This window comes from Nicotiana tabacum, chromosome 17 (genome assembly GCF_000715075.1).
Source record: "Nicotiana tabacum cultivar K326 chromosome 17, ASM71507v2, whole genome shotgun sequence".
NCBI classification, from domain to species: Eukaryota; Viridiplantae; Streptophyta; class Magnoliopsida; order Solanales; family Solanaceae; genus Nicotiana; species Nicotiana tabacum.
The window spans coordinates 83490720-83511873 of record NC_134096.1 but is presented as its reverse complement, the minus strand read 5'-3'; the positions used below and the strand labels follow the sequence as shown (position 1 = coordinate 83511873).

Here is a 21154-nt window from a genome sequence, read left to right as displayed (position 1 = left end):
ATTTAAGATAAAAAAAGATACTGAAAAGTTAGAATGAAAGAACTAGATTCAAGAAGTATGAAGACTTAATTCCAAATTTCGTAATGCTGCTTCTAATATTTCTCGCAAGCTTTAAACGTGAGAAAGAACAGAAAATAAGACACAATTTATTATAAGGAAAGTAATTTTAACTATGTCTTTAAGAAGCAACATAAATTATGGGAAGTTTTGAACAACAAATAGTTCATCTTAGAAAAAGTAAGAAAGAATATAAGACAAAGTATGTAAATTGATGGAAAAGGTGAAATGAAAGATTGTAGCTCTTCGATAAACCAAGAAAGAGAGTGTAAAGGTTTAACCCGTCACTTATTCACATAGCTAAAATGTTGGCTTTTCTTTTATAAGAAAATTTTCATTTTCTTCTAAATAGTACTCGATATTTTCCAAAACATAAAGTAAAATATAAGTCCATTATTATTGAAAATGGGGCCCCAAAATTTGGGAGCCTAAAGCAACAGCTTTAGCTGATTTATGGTTAAGCCGACACTGGGGACATAAACCTTACCTTTGTGGTGTCTTTCCTACAGTGAAAGGAAGGGTCTATGGACAAAAATAACACAACTTAGCTAACATAAAAGTTGAACTTTTCGTATCTAATTCTAAATGAGGGTACTTGCCATTTATCCATAAAGAAAGGACCTTTGGCAGCTTTGGGAATTTGCTGGAAATTCGTGTGGATGATGCCTTCTGTTGATGTTGTGGCATTTTTTGCAAACCAATCAGCAACCTGATTTGCCTCTCGATAGCAATGACTGATAGAGGCATTAGTATGTTCTAATATCTCAATGATGTCTTCAATCTCCTTCCTTAGTGTATAGTTGTGCAATGTTCTGTTTTGCAGCATGTTGTGAATCACCAAAAAATCAATTTCTACCATGAAGTTGTTGAGTCTATTATTGACACACCACTCGCACCCAAATTTAATCGCTCTCAACTCCGCAACATTGCTACTACTACAGTTGATAGGAATCGAGAAGGCCATGACAAATTCTCCTTCATCATTTCTGAGAACTCCTCATATCCCTACTTTGCCACTTTGTTTGTTGAAACTCCCATCAGTGTTAAGCTTTAGTTTTCCTTGATATGAGGCATCTCCCATAATACACACCTCCAAATTGGTATAGGTTTAAGTCTCTCAATTAACTCATAGTTCCTATACCAATTGTTATGAGTGAGAATAGAGGGAAACTTCCTGTTCATAGTAGCATTGGTGTTCCAGAGAATTTGGGACTTCATTTTGTATTGACTAAACTTCATACCATCCCCAAATTTGCACGAAGTATAGCTTCTCCAAAGTTTCCAGCAAATTAAGATTGGCATTATATGTAAAATCATCTTATGTACTAAATTCTTTGATTTCCTCTGCCACCATTGAGTGAGGACACTACTAATGGAACCAGAGATATGTTGGATTCCCAGAGGATTTCCAAAGAATTTCCATAGACTAATAGCAGCTTCACTATCAAAGAAAACATGATGGATATTTTCACATTGAGGGATACTATAACAAGTGCATTTTGAAACTAGTTGATTACCGAACATCCTGATTGTGTCATCAAATGGAAGCTTCCTATGTATCATTCTCTAAATAAGAAATGACATTTTGAATGGAATACAGTTGTGCCAAATGACACACCTCCTTTTCCCCAGAGGGCGATAGGGATAAGAGAGTTTTTCCAATTAAAGTGACATTAATCAAATGAGATTATTTATTTATTTTAGAGTCGCCACTTGGGATAATTTATGGTATCCCAAGTCACCGATTTATTTTAAATCCCAAATCGAGGAAATTTACTCTTATCATGGTCTGCGAACACAGAAGACCGGGTAAGGAATTCTGTTAACCCGGGAGAAGGTGTGAGGCACTCCCGAGTTCCGTAGTTTTAACACGGTCGCTTAACAATTAATACTTGGCTTGATTATTTGAATCATTACATGTTTAAAACCTATTTTACATTTTTAACTTTTAAACTGCTTTTTTGTATTTATGCAATTTGTTTGAACAAGTCGCGATGTCGCGCACTCATTTATTTTTTTTTACATATTGCGTATCGCGCCACGTGAAACGCACCCGCGATTTAATTTTTATTATTATTTGAAGTTGTAGTCGAGTCACGTGAAATGCACACTCGAATTGGGGATTATGTATCATGACTATGCCAAGGGAACCGTACCCATAGCCACGATGATTTATTATTAATCGCGCCTAAAACAAACTACGATGTTCATGATTTTTCCAAAACTAATTTGAGATTATTGTGGAAGTTCAAATATTATGGAGTAAAGCAGGTGTAGCGTAAAGTTTAATAATGGGGATTGAGGATCAGTCGAATCACTAAGCTATTTAGAAGAAAGATTCATCGAAAAAAAGTAAATGACTCTTACTTTATAAAATTCCATGCGAGACCAATAACTAAATTGTAACTTTACTTACTGTTCGTTATTCCTAAAATTTTAACAAAGGAACAAATTCCTTTCAAGGCTCCTGATAACGCCTTTTAATGAACAAATCTCAGCTAAATTATCATTTTTGTAGAATTCTTCAAAGAGAACTTATTTTAGTTAACATTCTGGTGCCACTTTTATTAAAGGCCAAACTAGAAATCTAACACTACTGATTTCAAAGAAAAGAAACAGTGCAAATATAGGCACTCAATAATTATGACATTTGACCAACAAATACACACATAGGCATGCACATCGCAAAAATAAGAAGAAAAAAAGGAATATTCTGAATTATCAAAACAAAATAAAATATTGAAGAAAACGACTGCATATTCATCATTCTTAAAATTACTACTCCAATCATTTTCCTGCTTAGGTGAACATTAAGACAATGAGAGGATACAAAGTACTAAACAGAGATAGAACAACAGAGATTTAGAGCTGAACAAACCTATTTCATTAACTTCATAATCCACACGCATCTTCCATCAAAGACATGTTTCCTATCCAATTAGCAATCCAAGGTTCAAAGGAAGTACCTGGGCAGTAGAGAAACAAGCAAACCGGAACCAAGTAAGGGTGAAAGAGCTGGAATAGAGCTTAGCAACACAGAATCAGCAAAATCAGCGACAAAAACAGCAATTCCACGGCTCACAAACAACCTTCCGAAACTCAGGAAGAAAGAAATCGAACTTTGAAATCGGTCTCTTCAAACCCCTATTGGAAATTCCAGCTTTTCTTTCTATCTTTTGGGGGCTTTTGATTTTCAGACCTTCATTTAATTTTCCTAGCTTTTGTTTCAGCTATGTGTGTTCAAAACGCGAGTGGGTGAGCCTCCATCTCTGTGTGAGTGTGATGGTGAGTGTGTGTGAGGTCAGAGTGTATGCGTGTGAGTGAATGGAGAAGAAGAGGTCGGGAGAGGCTTTATTTTTGGAGAGGATTTTCGTTCTTCTTTGTTGTAAGGAAGGAGGCGTCTTCTGTCTAGAAAGAAAGCAGAAGGCTGCTAGGGTTGGCCTTCAAAATGAGGGGAATCCGTTTATCTTCCGTTCTCTTTTTCCTTTGAAGAAAGGAATTCAGCTGTTTTTAATGGGTAGGGAGAGTGGTATGGAGTTTGTGAGTGGGGGACAAGCATGGAGGACAAGGAAAAGTGGAGAGGGGACAAAGTGTGGGGGGACAAGCATGAGAGCAAGCATGGGGGACAAGAGAAAGTGGAGTGGGGACAAAGTGTGGGGGACAAAGAGTGGGGATACGCGTGGGAAGATGGGAGCGGAAAATATTCAAGCACGGTAAAAAATTAGGTGCTCACAGCATGCCCCTCTTTGATTGAAAACATTAAAAGTTTTCAGGCAAAGATAAAGTGAGCCGTGTGACTAAGTTTTGACCATATCGTTATTCAAAAGAGGAAAAAAATAAAAGAAAAAGGTGCAACCGAGTCCTGGTTTTGGATAGCCTACATATTCCGGGTTATAAAGGAATCAGGTCGCGTGTAGTTCAAGAAGAATGATGGAGTGATGAGTTCGAAAGTTGAGCTAGGTTCCGTCGAGGCTCCGGTCAGTGGCCCTGTTATTACATCAAAATCTAAAGGAACTAAACAAGCCTATCAGCTATAAGTTACAAGATTCCTATTTATAAGTCTTCTGAACCTTGATCTTGAGTCTTGACTGGTTGTTCATGCAGACTCTGATCTGAACCTTGATGCTTGCTAGCTGTAGGTGCTAGTTTATTCTTCTACGGTTTCTTCTGAGCAAAACGGGAAATGTGAAGCTCGTAACTTCAGTCATGTTTTGAGCCGTCCATATCATTTCCATCTGCTTCTGCATTTGGATCCACTTTTTTTTCTTTATTTTGGATTCAAACTTCATCTTTTGTTCATCTCAAACCTTGTGCCTCGAGGTAAAACCTGCTCAGACATCACAACAAACAAACGGACGAAATTTTTCAGCCCCAATTTTCACTAGGAAAATTTCGTAAGTTATTGTAACAAAATTCTAAACTACTTCTTTATTGAAAGCAAATAATAATAATAAAAAAAGTAATGGTGCACCCTGAAAAGGTCATGATGATTTTTTTTTTATTGTCCCAAAAGAATGTCTCAACTAAGGATTTGTGTACCTTATGTTGGGAAAATGTGGTCAGAGAATGGGATACCCTATATTGGCAATGATACCAGGGAGTGGTGTATCCTGCATTTAAAATAAAATCAACTAGGGAGTGGTGTACTCTATGTTGGAGAACACAACTAGTGATTGGTGTACCCTATACTGGTAAGGAGATCAGGGATTGGTGTACCCTATGCTGGTAAGGAAATATAATCAGGGGATTGGTGTACCCTGTATTACTGAGAAGAAAATATAAACAGAGGTTGGCACCCTGTATTACTGAAAAGGAAATGTAACCAGGGATTGGCACCCTGTATTACTGGAAAAGAAAATATAACCAGGGGTTGGCGCCCTGTATTACTGAAAAAATGCTGAATCTTCGGGGCGAAAAGGGTCTACCTGGGTTAAACTATGAAAAGCAAACCTGGGCGAAGTGTACTTCTACTAGGAATATGAGCTGTATCCCCCTAGGCGAAAAGTTTCTACCCGGGTTAAACTACGTAAAACAACATGAGCGAAGAGTACTTCTACCCGGAACTATGAGCTGGATCCCCTAGGCGAAAAAGGTTCTACCTGGGTTAAGCTACGTAAAACAACCTGAGCGAAGAGTACTTCTACCCGGAACTATGAGCTGGATCCCCTAGGTGAAAATGTTCTACCTGGGTTAAGCTACGTAAAACAGCCTGGGCGAAGAGTACTTCTACCCGGAACTATGAGCTGGATCCCCCTAGGCGAAAATGTTCTACCTGGGTTAAGCTACGAAAATGAGAGGTATGGACAGTAGTGATGCATGCTGAAGATTTTAAGGAGCTTACATTTGGTGACATTCGTCCTTTGAGAAAAATACTTCTACCCGGAAATATTAGCTAGATCCCCCTAGGCGAAAATGTTCTACCTGGGTTAAGTAACGTAAAACAACCTGAGCGAAGAGTACTTTTACCCGAAAACAATGAGCTGGATCCCCCTAGGCAAAAAGGTTCTACCTGGGTTAAGCTATGAAAAACAGCCTGGGCGAAGAGCACTTCTACCTGGAACTATGAGCTACATCCCCTAGGCGAAAAAGGTTCTACTTGGGTTAAGCTACGGAAAATAGCATGGGCGAAGAGTAATTCTACCCAGAACTTTGAGCTGGATCCCCCAAGGCGAAAAGATCTACCTGGGTTAAGCTACGTAAAACAACCTGAGTGAAAAGTACTTCTACCCGGAACTATGAGCTGGATCCCCCTAGGCGAAAAGGTTCTACATGGGTTAAGCTACGAAATGAGAGGTATGGACAGTAGTGATGAATGCTGAAGAATTTAAGGAGCTTACATTTGGTGACATTCGTCCTTTGAGAACCGCCATTCTACACTGCTTTGTTCCTGCTTCAAACAAAGAAAATTTGTGAGTTTTTAAAGTGGTGGTCGGTTTGTGGCCTTGATGCACTGAGGAGTTTGAGTTCACGGACACCCCGTTGTCGAAGAACTGATTCTATCAGAGTGGTACCGAGATGCTCGGATACTTTGTATCATTTTCTGGAGACTTTGTCTTTCTGACGTCTCCCCTGACTGTTTCATACCCGGATGTCCAGGGTACCGTTAACCCTTGTATCTAAGGCAAAGCAATTTTTCTTTAAAATCAAACTTAGTTGTCTTGCACTTAGAACCAGTTTGTGTCTGTAGTGCTTATCAACTTTTCCCATGAAGCAAGTCTTGCTTAAGTGACCTTTTCAGTTTCTTTGAGACACTTTGTCCGCCTTATCAAAAGAGATCACAACTGGATTTCTGCCTTCGTCAATGCCGTATATGCTCCAAATTGTGCTCTGTATTACGGGAAAACTGTAGACAGTTTTGCAGCCATTTTTGCTTTGCTTTTGATGCAAGATTAGACTGAAAGGGAATCTAAGAAAAATTATGGAAAAGAATAGAAGAGCAATTAGAAGTGAAAAAGGAATTGTGTCTAAATAAAAGGTGTCCCTTTCGGGGAGAGAAATAAGGAGACTTATCTGGAGATATGTGCCGACTTCAATGAATCATGACATGCATTTTGGACTGGACGTCTGATCTGTCTGAGCTGTCTAATTCTCAAAATACGTCGCGAATGTTCATCTTGAAACTGTCTTGGTTGTGCTCATGCCGGAGCATCGAAGACCCTCATTCGGCTAGTAGCGCCCTTTGCGGATTTTCGCTAACTGACCTCTCTCATTTCTCTGCTCACTGTCGCCTTACAGTGCTCATACGGGTTTTCACCGATAAGACTCTCTTATTTCTTCTTATTCTTCTTCTTTTTTTTTTCATGCGGAAGGTTGGCCAATGCCCCTGGCATGGGGACTTCAAGTATTCTCAAAGATCGATAAGAAATTCTTAACAGGAAAAGGCGAAAAGAAACTTGAACTGAATTACAACTTTTTGAACTGTTTCTACGGGAAAACCGTAAGATAAAAACAAACTTCTGCCCCAGTTTTGGAGTATTGGGAATATGGATTTTTGTTGCGATGGGACCGAACCCAGGGTAAGGCTTCCTACGTATCCTTTCGGAATCAGGTCGGACGTAGTTCAATGACTCAATTTTTTTTTTATTGTTTGACTTAAAAAATGGAGTACACAGTTTCCAAAAATGGAAAACAAGGAAGAAAAATACAGCTTAAAAGGGGTAACAAAAGGGTCACACTTGCTTGGAATCACGAGCAATGGTAGCCTTCGTCATCTCGATCTAAGAAAATTATGCGTGAAAGTTCCACAGTGGGTATATATCAGACATAATATCTTTTGACTACATCTGCATTAATAGTCATGTCTGGTACCCATCCTTCTTCATCTACCAAGTGCAAGGCCCCTTTTGGTAACACTTTCTTGATGATGTAGGGTCCTTTCCAGTTTGGGACGAATTTTCCTTTAGCTTCTACTTGGTGTGGAAGAACGCGTTTCAGAACGAGTTGGCCTACCTCGAAATGCCTTGGACGCACTTTCTTGTTGTAAGCGCGTGCCATTCTTTGCTGGTATAACTGGCCAAAGCACACTGCTGCTAGCCGTTTTTCATCAATCAGCATTAGTTGTTTTAATCGGGTCTTTACCCATTATGTATCTTCAATCTCCGACTCCACAATGATTCGAAGAGAGAGAATTTTGACTTCAGCCAGTATTACAGCTTCCGTCCCATATACAAACAGATAAGGAGTTGCACCAACAGATGTGCGAGCAGTCGTGCGGTATCCCAAAAGAGCAAAAGGCAACTTTTTATGCCATTGTCTCGAACCTTGGATCATTTTCCTAAGAATCTTCTTGATGTTCTTATTCGCTGCTTCAACGACTCCATTGGCTTTTGGCCGGTAAGGGGTAGAATGGCGATGCATAATTTTAAATTGCTCGCATACCTCCTTCATCAAATGACTATTGAGATTGGCTGCATTGTCAGTGATAATGGTATTTGGGATACCAAAGCGGCAGATGATGTTGGAATGATCAAAGTCTACCACTGCTTTCTTGGTGACTGCTTTGAAAGTGACGCCCTCCACCCACTTGGTGAAGTAATCAATTGCAACCAAAATGAATCTATGCCCATTTGAAGCCTTTGGCTCAATTGGCCCAATAACATCCATTCCCCAAGCAACAAAAGGCCAAGGAGAGGACATGGGATGAAACTCCGAAGGTGGAGAGTGAATCAGGTCACCATGAATATGGCATTGGTGACACTTGCGAACAAAACTGAAGCAATCTCGCTCCATTGTAAGCCAATAATACCCCGCCCGCAGAATCTTCTTCGCCAAAACATATCCATTCATGTGAGGTCCGCATACCCCCGAATGCACTTCACTCATGATCCGCTTAGCTTCTGTGGCATCTACGCATCTCAACAAGTTCAAATCTGGGTCCTTTTGTACAAAATTTCCCCATTCAGGAAGAAATCGCTGGCGAGCCGCCTTATAGTTCTTTTGTTGATCTCCCTTGGCATGCTCTGGGTATTCTCTCATTTTCAGGAATCGTTTTATTTCATGATACCATGGTTCACCATCTGGTTGTGTCTCAATTGTATTGTAGTAACCGTGTTGATTCCGAACTTGGATTTCTAGTGGATCGATATGGGTGTTTCCCGGATAAGGGATCATCGAGGCTAAAGTCGCCAAAGCATCGGCTAGCTCGTTGTGAAACCTGGGAATGTACCTAAACTCGATGGATTTGAATCTTTTGCTCAAATCTTGTACACATTGTCTGTATGGAATAAGCTTGTTGTCTCGAGTCTCCCATTCGCCTTGGGCTTGCCAGATAAGCAAGTCAGAATCTCCCATAACCAATAGTTCATGCACATCCATATTGAGGGCCATATTCAAACCCATGATACAGGCTTTGTATTCTGCCGTATTATTGGTACAGAAGAACTGAAGCCGGCCTGTTGCAGGGTAATACTGTCCAATAGGTGAGATGAGGATTGCCCCGATCCCAACTCCTTTGATATTGACAGCTCCATCAAAATACATTTTCCATAGAGGGTTGTCATCTGGAACTACTTCCTCTATTAAGTTGACCTCTTCGTCTGGGAAGTATGTGGTAAGTGGCTTGTACTCATCATCAACTGGATTCTCTGCCAAATGATCGGCCAAAGCCCGTGCTTTCATCGCGGTGCGAGTGACATAGACGATGTCGAACTCTGTGAGCAGGATTTGCCATTTTGCGAGCCTGCCGGTGGGCATTGGCTTTTGGAAGATATACTTCAGAGGATCCATTCTGCATATGAGGTAAGTAGTATAGGCCAAAAGATAATGTCTCAACTTCTGAGTGACCCAAGTCAAGGCACAACATGTCCTTTCTAAAAGGGTGTACTTAACCTCATAATTATATTGCTTGTTCCTTTTTGCCTGTCACATCGTGTTGCCCCAGAACGCATCCAAAGGAATTATCCATCACCGATAGATATAAAAACAAAGGCCTACCAGGTTCAGGTGGGACCAGTACAAGGGGTTTTGATAGATAATCTTTGATCTTGTCAAAAGCATTTTGGCAATCGTCCGTCCACTTGATTGCAACATCCTTTTTCAGCAACTTAAAGATGGGCTCGCACGTGGTTGTGAGCTGAGCAATGAACCTACTGATATAGTTCAACCTTCCGAGCAAACTCATGACCTCCTTTTGTTTCTTCGGGGGTAGAAGATCTTGAATGGACTTTATCTTATATGGATCCAATTCGATGCCTCTCCGACTGACTATAAAACTGAGGAGTTTCCCAGATGGAACCCCAAACGCACATTTGGCTGGATTGAGCTTAAGGTCATACCTTTGAAGCCGTTCGAAGAACTTTTTCAAATCATTCACGTGATCAGCCTGTGTCTTTGATTTTATGATGTCATCATCAACATATACTTCAATCTCTTTGTGCATCATGTCGTGAAAAATGGTGGTCATGGCCCTCATGTAAGTTGCCCCTACATTCTTTAAACCGAATGGCATGACCCTGTAACAATAGGTACCCCACGGAGTGGTGAAAACGGTCTTTTCTGCATCACCCTCATCCATTAGAATCTGGTGGTACCCAGCATAGCAATCCACGAATGATTGTATCTCATGCTTTGCACAATTATCTACAAGAATATGGATGTTTGGCAAAGGAAAATTATCCTTCGGACTTGCTTTGTTCAGGTCTCTGTAGTCAACACAGACTCTAGTTTTTCCATCTTTCTTTAGCACGGGCACAACATTTGCCACCCAGGTGGTGTATCGTACGGCTCTGACAACATTGATGCTCAATTGCTTCATTATTTCCTCTTTGATTTTATCACTCATGTCCGTTTTAAATTTTCGCTGCTTCTGTTAGACTGGTGGAAAATCAGGATACGTGGGAAGCTTATGAACCACTAAATCGGCGCTTAAACCAGGCATATCATCATAAGACCAGGCAAACACATCTGTATACTCAAATAAAAGCTGAATCAAGGCATCTCTGGTTTTTTGTTCAGTGTGAATGCTTATCTTTGTTTCTCTGACTTCTTCATGACCTCCGATATTAATTGGCTTAGTTTCATTTAGGTTGGGACTAGGCTTGTTTTCAAATTGTTTCAAATCTCTTTTTATTTCATCTAAAACCTTATCTTCAACATATTCGACCTCTTGATGTATTATTTCGAAATTAGACAGCTTTTTGAGATCTGGGCATGAATTCTGCATGCATGTCATATTATTAAAGCTGGCATTAACAAAACTGAAATGGAAATAAAATGGCAGGAATTAGGAAAAGGAAAAGATACAAAATTTAATACGAAACTGAACTGCATTTCATTAAATTTGAAATGATAGAAGGGTTAACGTCAAAATAAAACAATCATACTAAGATATTTGGATTACAACCCTGAAAGTAACCCAAAGTACAAAAGAAAGAAGCTGCAAAAGTCAACTACCAAGACTCCTTCCTTGTGGGGAGAGGAGTTGCTTCCCAGTTATTGAGCATGGTTTCTGGGCCAATTAGTTGCATATCGGCACGACTAGTGCCTTCACCAGCCTGGATCATATTCACTTCAGAAAACATCTGCCTGAGGCCATGGAAAATTTCATCAATGTTTGCATGCGCCGAGGAATTTTGACCATGTTTGAATCGTGGCTCGACAAAAGTGTAGAAGATGTGAGGGATAGGTTGCTGCAAGACCCACCCGTACTTTTTGTGGTGCTTGGCTTTATCTTTGTCCGCTTGTGTTGGCCTGAAGCCTAAACCAAAAGTACCCCTGTTACTGAACGGAGAAATGAGTTCTGAAATTCCTTGCAATGATGCCCCCAAGCCTTTTCCTGGCTCATAACCTTGTCTCATCATAAGTGCAGCCACCATTACAGATGTGGCGGAGAGACGAGGATGCAGAATGGGCTTTCCTTCCTCAACATGGTCCACAACAACCACTTCGAAAGCCTGATAGACAATAGACTCACATCCTTCCTTGGCCTCAATACATGGGATTAACGGGTCTTTATAAATGGATGACTCGTCTTCTCCGTGAACAATAATTTCTTGCATGTCGTGCTCGAATTTGAGCATCTGATGCAAGGTGGATGGCAGAGCTCGGGCTGTATGGATCCATGGCCTTCCAAGAAGAAAGTTATAAGAAGTTTCCATGTTCACTACTTGGAAGACAATTTCAAAATCAATCGGCCCAATCGTCATGGTGAGGTTGATCTCCCCAATGGTATCTCTCGCTGAGCCATCAAAAGCCCGGATGCGAACATTGCTGGGTCGGATCCTGCCTGTATTGATCTTCATACTTTGCAAGGTAGAGAGGGGGAATACATCTACACTCGAGCCTCCATCAACCATGACTCGCTTCACATAATGCCCCTCACATTTGACAATCAAGTGCAAAGCCCTATTATGACCGGATCCCTCCTCAGGAAGTTCATCATCAGTAAAGGAAATTTTGTTCACCTAAAAAAATCTATTATCCATCTTCTCTAACTGATTCACGGTGGTATTCTCTGAGACATGTGCCTCGTTTAGGATTTTGATTAGTACACGGGCATGCTCTCCTGAGTGTATGAGCAGAGATAACAGAGAGATTTGGGCAGGAGTCTTTCTCAGCTGGTCAATGATTGAGTAATCCTGAACTTTCATCTTTTTCAAAAACTCCTCCGCCTCTTCTTCAGTGACCGGTTTCTTTGTTGGCATTTGACCTTCTCTGATTTGCTTAGCCTTCCTCAACTCTTCTGGAGAGTAACACCTCCCTGATCGAGTCAAATCTCCAGTTTCCCCCCACTTCTTCTATGATTTCCTTGCCTTTGTAGGTTACTACAGTTTTGTTATAGTTCCAAGGAATGGTTTTTGTATTTGTTACACGGGGTTGTGTGGCAGGATTGATTATGATCGGTTCTATTATACCCGTCGTATCGCCCTGATTCTGCTTTGTGATGGGGTGACCTCTAAGGATGTATAACTTTGGGTTTGGAACATTGGAGCGAACTTCCAACCTCGAGATTTTTGGAACAAATAAAGTTGCCCTCTCTAAGCTCTGGGTGCCTTTCATAATCAACGGTGCATCTAGGCTTGGACTTACTTCCAGTTTGGTTCCCTCTTGAATTATTACCACTGTCATTTCTGCTCGACCAACCGGCTTGTATTCATGATCTCGGCCAATCATTCCCATAAAATGAACATCATTGTGTACTGGCAACGTGTTATTGGTCACATTAGGAGAGTCCTCGCCATTCGTGACTACAATCAATTTTTCAACAATGAGTCTTTCTATGGCTCTTTTCAGGGTCCAACAGTCATCAGTGCTATGCCCCGGAGCACCTGAATGATATTCACATCTAGCATTTGCTTGAAATCCGTGTGAATTGGTATGCATATGGTGGGGAGCGATGGGTCCAATCATGCCCATCTGCTTCAGCTTCTGGAACAGACTAGAGTATGATTCAGCCAATGGAGTAAATTTTTCCACCGGCCTCTGCTCTCGACCATAATCCTGCCTAGGACGAGCATTGTAGGGTGCCCGAAAATTTTGCTGCTGAGGTCGGGGGAATCTTGGAGCTGGTGCCCGTACCTGTTGATTGGGAGGACGAGCATATGATTGAGCATTAAACACTGTATATTGTGGCGGTCCCACGGAGTACTGAGGAATTGGCGGGGGATAGTAATGTTGAGGGTAGCTGGATTGCCCATGCTGAACTTGCACATAAGGGTGCGATGCCCCTCTTTGAACTTCCCTGGATTCCGAAGTCATCATGCACCCTTCATCTCTCTTCTTTCTATTTGCCAAACTTCCCGACACATTTTGGATAGCTTGGGTGGTGGCTTTGAGAGCAGCTTGACTTACAATTCTGCCAGTCTTGAGGCCATTTTCGACCATTTCTCCTATTTTGATCGCTTCCGCAAAAGGTCTACCCATTGCGGACATCATGTTCTGAAAGTAATCAGGCTCTTGGGCCTCCAGAAAAATAGTGATCAACTCGTGGTTATCCATGGGTCGCTTAACTCTAGCTGCTTGCTCCCTCCACTTGATTTCATACTCCCTAAAGCTTTCAGTCGGCTTTTTCTTCATATTGGACAGGGAATTGCGATCTGGCGCAATATTTATGTTGTATTGAAATTGTTTGATGAAGGCTTGGGCCATGTCGTCCCAGACATGCCAGTGAGAGATATCTTGGTCAATGAACCATTCGGAGGCTACCCCCACAAGACTTTCCCCAAAATAAGCCATCCGTAATTCTTCTTTTCCACCTGCACCCCTCAGCTGGTTGCAGTACCTTTTCAAATGGGCGATAGGGTCGCCGTGTCCATCATACTTCTCGAATTTTGGGGTCTTGAACCCTGGTGGCAAATGGATGTGAGGGAACATGCATAGATCACTGAACGAAACACTTTTGTGACCCCCTAGTCCCTGTATGTTTTGTTCAAGACTTTTCATTTTCCTGTCCATCTCATCTGGCTCAACCGTCTTGGCAAGCTTTTCATTTTCCACTGGTGACTCGTACTGAGGAGTCTGATTATATGGAGCCGAGACCCCAAAAGCCATATTTGGAGAGTAGTATTGGCCATCATAAGCATGATATGGTGGCTCGTTGATTGGCCTCGTCACAGGAGGTGGAGGCAGAATTGTGTATGCCGGTGCGCCAGACACGACTAGAGGAGTGTTCCTGACCGGTGCGACCTGCGACTGGAGGTCGCACATTAGAGGTACCAGGAGAAACATGGAGGTTGTAGTTTTGCACATACCCTGGTGGTAGGATGTGGTCGCTCGTTGCATGGAGCGGTGGTTGAGTAGCCAGGGGTACGGTGGAAGTTCCCTCTGAGGGACCACGGGGTGGAGGCTGACCAGACACCCAAGCTTGATATACATCAGATAATTACTGTCTCAATTTTCTTATTTCCTCCAACTCTTGTTCAACTGATTGACCCTGGGGGTCGTCAGTGATCAGCTCGATCTCATCATCGTTGGCCATTACTACTGCTCCCTTAGATCTAGTGAAGTAATGGTGTATTGCCAGTTTCACCACAAACCAACCACCTTAAGCTTACTACGTAAGAGACAACAAACGTGTTAGGGTTAAGCATTTTATAGATATGAATCACACATAATGTGCCATGCTCCTATCATTGTCACTATTTCTAGCATGCTTTTGGAGGCTTCATGTTTCATTCCGGCTTATGAGGTTGCTTCTTATTGACGCTCTTATTTTCTTCTCATTTTTTTACTCACGCCTCATTTTGATCCCTCATCTTAGAATCATTGAAAAATATTTTGATCGAACCTTTTGTGGGTTGCCTACGTATCATGTCGCCGTATGAATCAGATCATTATGTAGTTCAGGGTGAAATAATAACAATTTTGATTTTTTTAAAAAATATTATTATTCAAATTGACTCTAAAGACATAAATATGACTGAAAATGCAACAAATATAAAATTAAAAATACGACAAATGAAAAATGAAACTAAAAACTAATTGACTGCACTAAAACTTTAATCTTCAATGGCATTCTTTCTTAAACTGATATCATCAATGGTCTGCATCCCTTGGTCTCCACTCTCCCCCCAACATCTCGTACAAATTCTGAAACACTCCCGGCAATTGTGGAACGAGGGAACGTGCCTGTTGACCAACTTTCTCATTGTTTAGATGATGATGATCGTCATGAATATATGCTGCTTTCTCTGCTAATTGAAGTATTTGCTCTCTAGCTTGCCCCATATTCACGTGACAATTCTGCAACCATATCTGGGTAGTGTTGAGGGCGTTACCCATCTTAGTCTCGCGTCCCTCGTATTCTTCAATACGGCGGTTTAGCACAGCTCTCTCAATCATCCACTGCCGCCGCTCTACCTCAAAATCTGCATGTTGATGACCTCCCTTATGCCTTTTTATATCTTCCAATTATGCAAGAAACTGACCCTTTGAGCGTATCCAATGGGCCCTTTCTCTTTCAAACTGCTCTCTCTGCTGATCAAACTCCAATTGTTGTTGGTGCGCATCCTCTTCAATGATACTCAAGTCTTCTTGCAGCTTATGTATTTCAGCATTTTTATTTGCCTCAACTCTTCTAACTAAACTAATAGTGCTTGCCAATTCTTCTTCTAAGCGGGCCACCTCATTTTTAGCATGCTTTAGATCTTTATCCATTCCCCGTAAGGCCGATTGATAATCTTTCTCAATATTTAAACGAATCTGAGTGACTCCGGCTTGCAGTTAGGTTCGTTGTTTAGATATGGTCATCCGGGAATGCTCCAATTTCTCTTTTAACCTTTCTATAGCTCTTTGATCATTTTTCCTCCTTTTGGATCCTTCAGGCCTATCTCTAAGCGACGAAGGGTCATGAAACCAGGTAATATATTCAGGGATCACCTCTCCATAATCTCGGTCTTCTACCATATCATTCAACTCCGAGACTTTACTTGCATACCAAATTTTCATAATTTCTTCTTCGTCATGAGGTTGATCTTTACTAAAATCATAACAGAACTTGCTCATATCTCGTGTTGGTGGCACCTCCTGTAGTCGTGCAAATTGGCGCATTACCCGAAGTGGAGCATAAGACTGAACACCATCCAATCCTATGAGTACCAAATAAGTATGGTATGCAGACTCACAAATGACCTCTTTAGAGGAGAACCAATCGTAGTTCCAAGTGATCCGTTTGGCAGACAGAGTAAGAAGTAGTTCTTTCCAGGTGCCAATCCCCTCTGGTAAGTCACATTCGTCAATTCTTTTCTGGTGATCATAAGTATGATTGGGCCATAGTTCACTAAAATCAGTGATCGTAGGATGACGATAGAAATGCTCCAAAAACCATATCTGTAAAAAAATGTTGCAACCATCAAAGTTTCGCGCGCCCATTTTACATCTAGTTAAAGCACGGAAAATGCAAGAAAGAATCATAGGGACCAAAGTATAATCACCCCCTTCTGAGGTCAGAGCCTCAACTATACCTGCCAAGCGGATGTCAATGCGTCCCTCTCTTTCCGGAAAAACTACACGCCCCAAAAAAGTGACCATAAATGCAAACTTTCTATGTACCTTCCATGTTTCCTTATCTTCCTTTGATTTCAATTTTCCCACATTCCTTTCGAAATTGCATTCTAGGCTATACAACTAAAACAAAAAGCCCAACTTAACCCATTTGCCTTCTAGACCTTCATATTGTCCGTAATTTATGTTCAAAAGCTTCAGAAACCTACCCTCGTTCACATTTTTTGGTACTATGGGCCTTTGGCCGTGAAGATTGCGGCCCCACCCCTGGAAATGGGCGATTTTCTCCAAGGTCGGAGTCATTTCACAGTCGGTAAAACGGAACACATTATTTTCAGGATCCCAGTGCGGAATCAAAGCTTCAATCACATCCCTCCTGGGCTTTATCGTAATCATGTAAACCAAATGTCCCAAGTATTTCTTTATCTGGTTTCGCTCATATTCCTTAAAGTCTCTCCACCAATCCCACAACAACCGTGGTATCTGATCGACAATCAAAAAATCTGGTATCCCTTCTGATTTGGGCCTCTTTTCAGACTTACCTCTTTTCCCACTCATGGTATACCTGTCTACCCAGACACGGGGTTAGGCTTTGATCAAACATATTATTGACACACAAAAATTCCGATTTCTCGGGTTTTGACTCTATAAAAGAATATAAATAAATAAATAAAAGCTAAACTGTGGGACTATAAAAAAAATATTTTTGGATTTAGTATTTTATTATTATTTTTTTTTTGAAAATTGGGGCCGGAACCGATGAGGTTTGCCTTCGTATCTCACATCCTGGTGATTATCAGACCCGCGTAGTTCGGTAAAATCGACTATGTTCTTTTTTTTATGAAAATTAATCTTTAAAAACCATATGCACTAAACCACATCATTTTTTCTCTCTTCGTTCAACTGATATATGCTAAAGCCAGTCGACATGCAAGCCTCTCAAATAATGCAACAAGTAGCACGTAACATGACATAATGGTCTCAACAAAGCATGTCCTAAAACAGAACTCGACCTCTTTGTCGAGCGCTGCTAAGTCAAATACACATGATGCAAATAAAGCGTAGCCTACTAGTGATATTCATTGTTTGTGGCTTGTTCTTCTAAGTTTATAAACCCTAAAGGAGATGGTATCTAGACCTGGCTTACCCGGGCGGACAACCCGAGCCGAGGAGCGTCAAGCGTCACTAGTAGTAGAACAGCACTAGCTAGCTAACGGCTCTCCCGCTTAAACACGTGTGACTAAATCCTTCACCAGAAGCTGGTAGGCTAACTGGTTTTATCTCAAGACAGAAATTTTGTGATGCTGGTAGGCAAACACAATATAACTAATTATCAGAAGACTCAGAGGGATGCGAGAGAAGATACAATTTATATGTACAGTTCAACAATATCAAAACGGTAAAAACTCGAAAAGTAACACAATAGGCCCAAATAAATCACAATATATACAAAAATTAATAAAGACAAATAAAGTCAATGAACAAGCTCGAATTCTTGAAGTCCCCAGCAGAGTCGCCAGAGCTGTCACACCTCCTTTTCCCCAGAGGGCGATAGGGATAAGAGAGTTTTTCCAATTAAAGTGACATTAATCGAAATGGGATTATTTGTTTATTTCGGAGTCGCCACTTGGGATAATTTATGATGTCCCAAGTCACCGATTTATTTTAAATCCCAAATCGAGGAAATTGATTCTTATCATGGTCTGCGAACATAGAAGACCGGGTAAAAAATTCTGTTAACCCGGGAGAAGGTGTGAGGCACTCTCGAGTTCCGTAGTTTTAATACGGTCGCTTAACAATTAATACTTGGCTTGATTATCTGAATCATTACATGTTTAAAACCTATTGTGCATTTTTAACTTTTAACCTTCTTTTTTTTATTTATGCAATTTGTTTGAACAAGTCGCGATGTCGCGCACTCATTTGTTTTTTTACATATTGCGTATCGCGCCACGTGAAACGCACCCGCGATTTACAACATGTTAATTTTTATTATTATTTGAAGTTGTAGTCGAGTCACGTGAAATGCACACTCGAATTGGGAATTATGTATCATGACTATGCCAAGGGAACCGTACCCATAGCCACGATGATTTATTATTAATCGCGCCTAAAGCAAACTACGATGTTCATGATTTTCCCAAAACTAATTTGAGATTATTGTGGAAGTTCAAATATTATGGAGTAAAGCAGGTGTAGCGTAAAGTTTAATAATGGGGATTGAGGATCAGTCGAATCACTAAGCTATTTAGAAGAAAGATTCATCGAAGAAAAGTAAATGACTCTTACTTTATAAAATTCCATGCGAGACCAATAACTAAATTGTAACTTTACGTACTGTTCGTTATTCCTAAAATTTTAACAAAGGAACAAATTCCTTTCAAGGCTCCTGATAACGCCTTTTGATGAACAAATCTCAGCTAAATTATTATTTTTGTAGAATTCTTCAAAGTGAACTTATTTTAGTTAACATTCTGGTGCCACTTTTATTAAAGGCCAAACTAGAAATCTAACACTACTGATTTCAAAGAAAAGAAACAGTGCAAATATAGGCACTCAATAATTACGACATTTGACCAACAAATACACATATAGGCATGTACAGTGCAAAAATAAGAAGAAAAAAAGGGAATATTCTGAATTATCAAAACAAAATAAAATATTGAAGAAAATGACTGCATATTCATCATTCTTAAAATTACTACTCCAATCATTTTCCTGCTTAGGTGAACATTAAGACAATGAGAGGATACAAAGTACTAAACAGAGATAGAACAACAGAGATTTAGAGCTGAACAAACCTATTTCATTAACTTCATAACCCACACGCATCTTCCATCATAGACATGTTTCCTATCCAATTAGCAATCCAAGGTTCAAAGGAAGTACCTGGGTAATAGAGAAACAAGCAAACCGGAACCAAGTAAGGGTGAAAGATCTAGAATAGAGCTTAGCAACACAGAATCAGCAAAATCAGCGACAAAAACAACAATTCCACGGCTCACGAACAACCTTCCGAAACCCAGGAAGAAAGAAATCGAACTTTGAAATCGGTCTCTTCAAACCCCCATTGGAAATTCCAGCTTTTCTTTCTATCTTTTGGGGGATTTTGATTTTCAGACCTTCATTTAATTTTTCTAGCTTTAGTTTCAGCTATGTGTGTTCAAAACACGAGTGGGTGAGCCTCCATCTCTGTGTGAGTATGATGGTGAGTGTGTGTGAGGTCAGAGTGTATGCGTGTGAGTGAATGGAGAAGAAGAGGTCGGCAGAGGCTTTATTTTTGGAGAGGATTTTCGTTCTTCTCTGTTGTGAGGAAGGAGGCGTCTTCTGTCTAGAAAGAAAGCAAAAGGCTGCTAGGGTTGGCCTTCAAAATGAGGGGAATCCATTTATCTTTCGTTCTCTTTGTCCTTTGAAGAAAGGAATTCGGCTGTTTTTAATAGGTAGGGAGAGTGGTATAGAGTTTGTGAGTGGGGGGACAAGCATGGAGGACAAGGAAAAGTGGAGAGGGGACAAAGTATGGGGGGACAAGCATGAGGGCAAGCATGGGGGACAAGAGAAAGTGGAGTGAGGACAAAGTGTGGAGGACAAAGAGTAGGGACACGCGTGAAAAGATGGGAGCGGAAAATATTCAAGCACGGTAAAAAATTAGGTGCTCATACCAAACTTTACCAAGTATGAGATTTTTCTGTTTAGTGGTTCGTACCATATGCCAAGCAATGGTATTAGAGTAGTGACCATCCTCAGTGAGCCTCCAAGTAGCATAGTCATTTTGATCCCGTCTTCCTCTTTGGATACTATTGATATGTTGAGTAATTTCAATGGGAAGGACTCTTTTAAACTTATTAATAATCCCTCTCCTCTGAAGAACTCTGCAACTGAAACTTTGCCAGTTGTTTTGGAATGATTGACTACCTTAGCGAGTGATCCTTTACCTGTTCAATCATCCCACCAGAAGCTACATTTCCCTGTTATCTTTGTCCCTAAATTGAATCATACCTCTCCAAGAGTGTGAGTTCCCAGATGTAATAGATTTAGAGATAGGGTGTGCTCTAATATAGTATTTGGCTCCCAAAAAATTGGCCCATAGTGAGGGGCATGTTCTGCACCTCCACCACTTCTTGATTGAGCAAATGCCATTAAATTCTTCTAATGCCTATACCTCCCTCTTCTTTTGAAAATCATAAGTTCTTCCATGAACTCCAGTAAAATTTGTTCTTATCACCATATGAACCCCATAGAAATCTAGTAAAGTTTCTCAATGAGTCTAAGAGTAGCTTTTGGGGAGACATTGCACATAGTGTGTACAAAGGGAGAGATTGTAGAATATTTTTAATAATAATTATTTTCCCTCCATACGATAGCATTCTTCCTTGCCAGCCGCTTATTCTCTTAATAATCCTGGCAACCATCTCCTCAAAGTAGCAAATTTTCTTCCTTCCTACATAAATATGACATCCTAGATACTTGAAAGAAAATTGTTTGTCCATGAAGCTAGTGGTCCTCCTGATTCTATTTATCCTTCCAGCTTTAGTATTAGGAGCTGTAATGAAGAAGCTCTCATTGACAATGAGTTTTTGCCCAGATTCCATACCATATTTCTTGATTTTATTCATGATAAGCTTGATGGATTTATTGTTGCTTTCCATGAAGATAAGAATAT

The 21154-nt window shown here is 40.6% G+C and overlaps 1 long non-coding RNA gene across 1 annotated transcript; it reads right to left on the bottom strand.

Annotated features, from left to right (window-relative positions):
- Nucleotides 1-274: 274 nt before the first annotated feature.
- LOC107805688 (uncharacterized) lies at nt 275-20011 on the bottom strand. Its single transcript, XR_012701298.1, has 2 exons — nt 19296-20011; nt 275-4384 (listed from the first exon to the last, which is right to left on the bottom strand). It is a non-coding gene; the product is annotated as an uncharacterized LOC107805688 (long non-coding RNA).
- Between the last annotated feature and the right edge of the window lie 1143 nt (nt 20012-21154).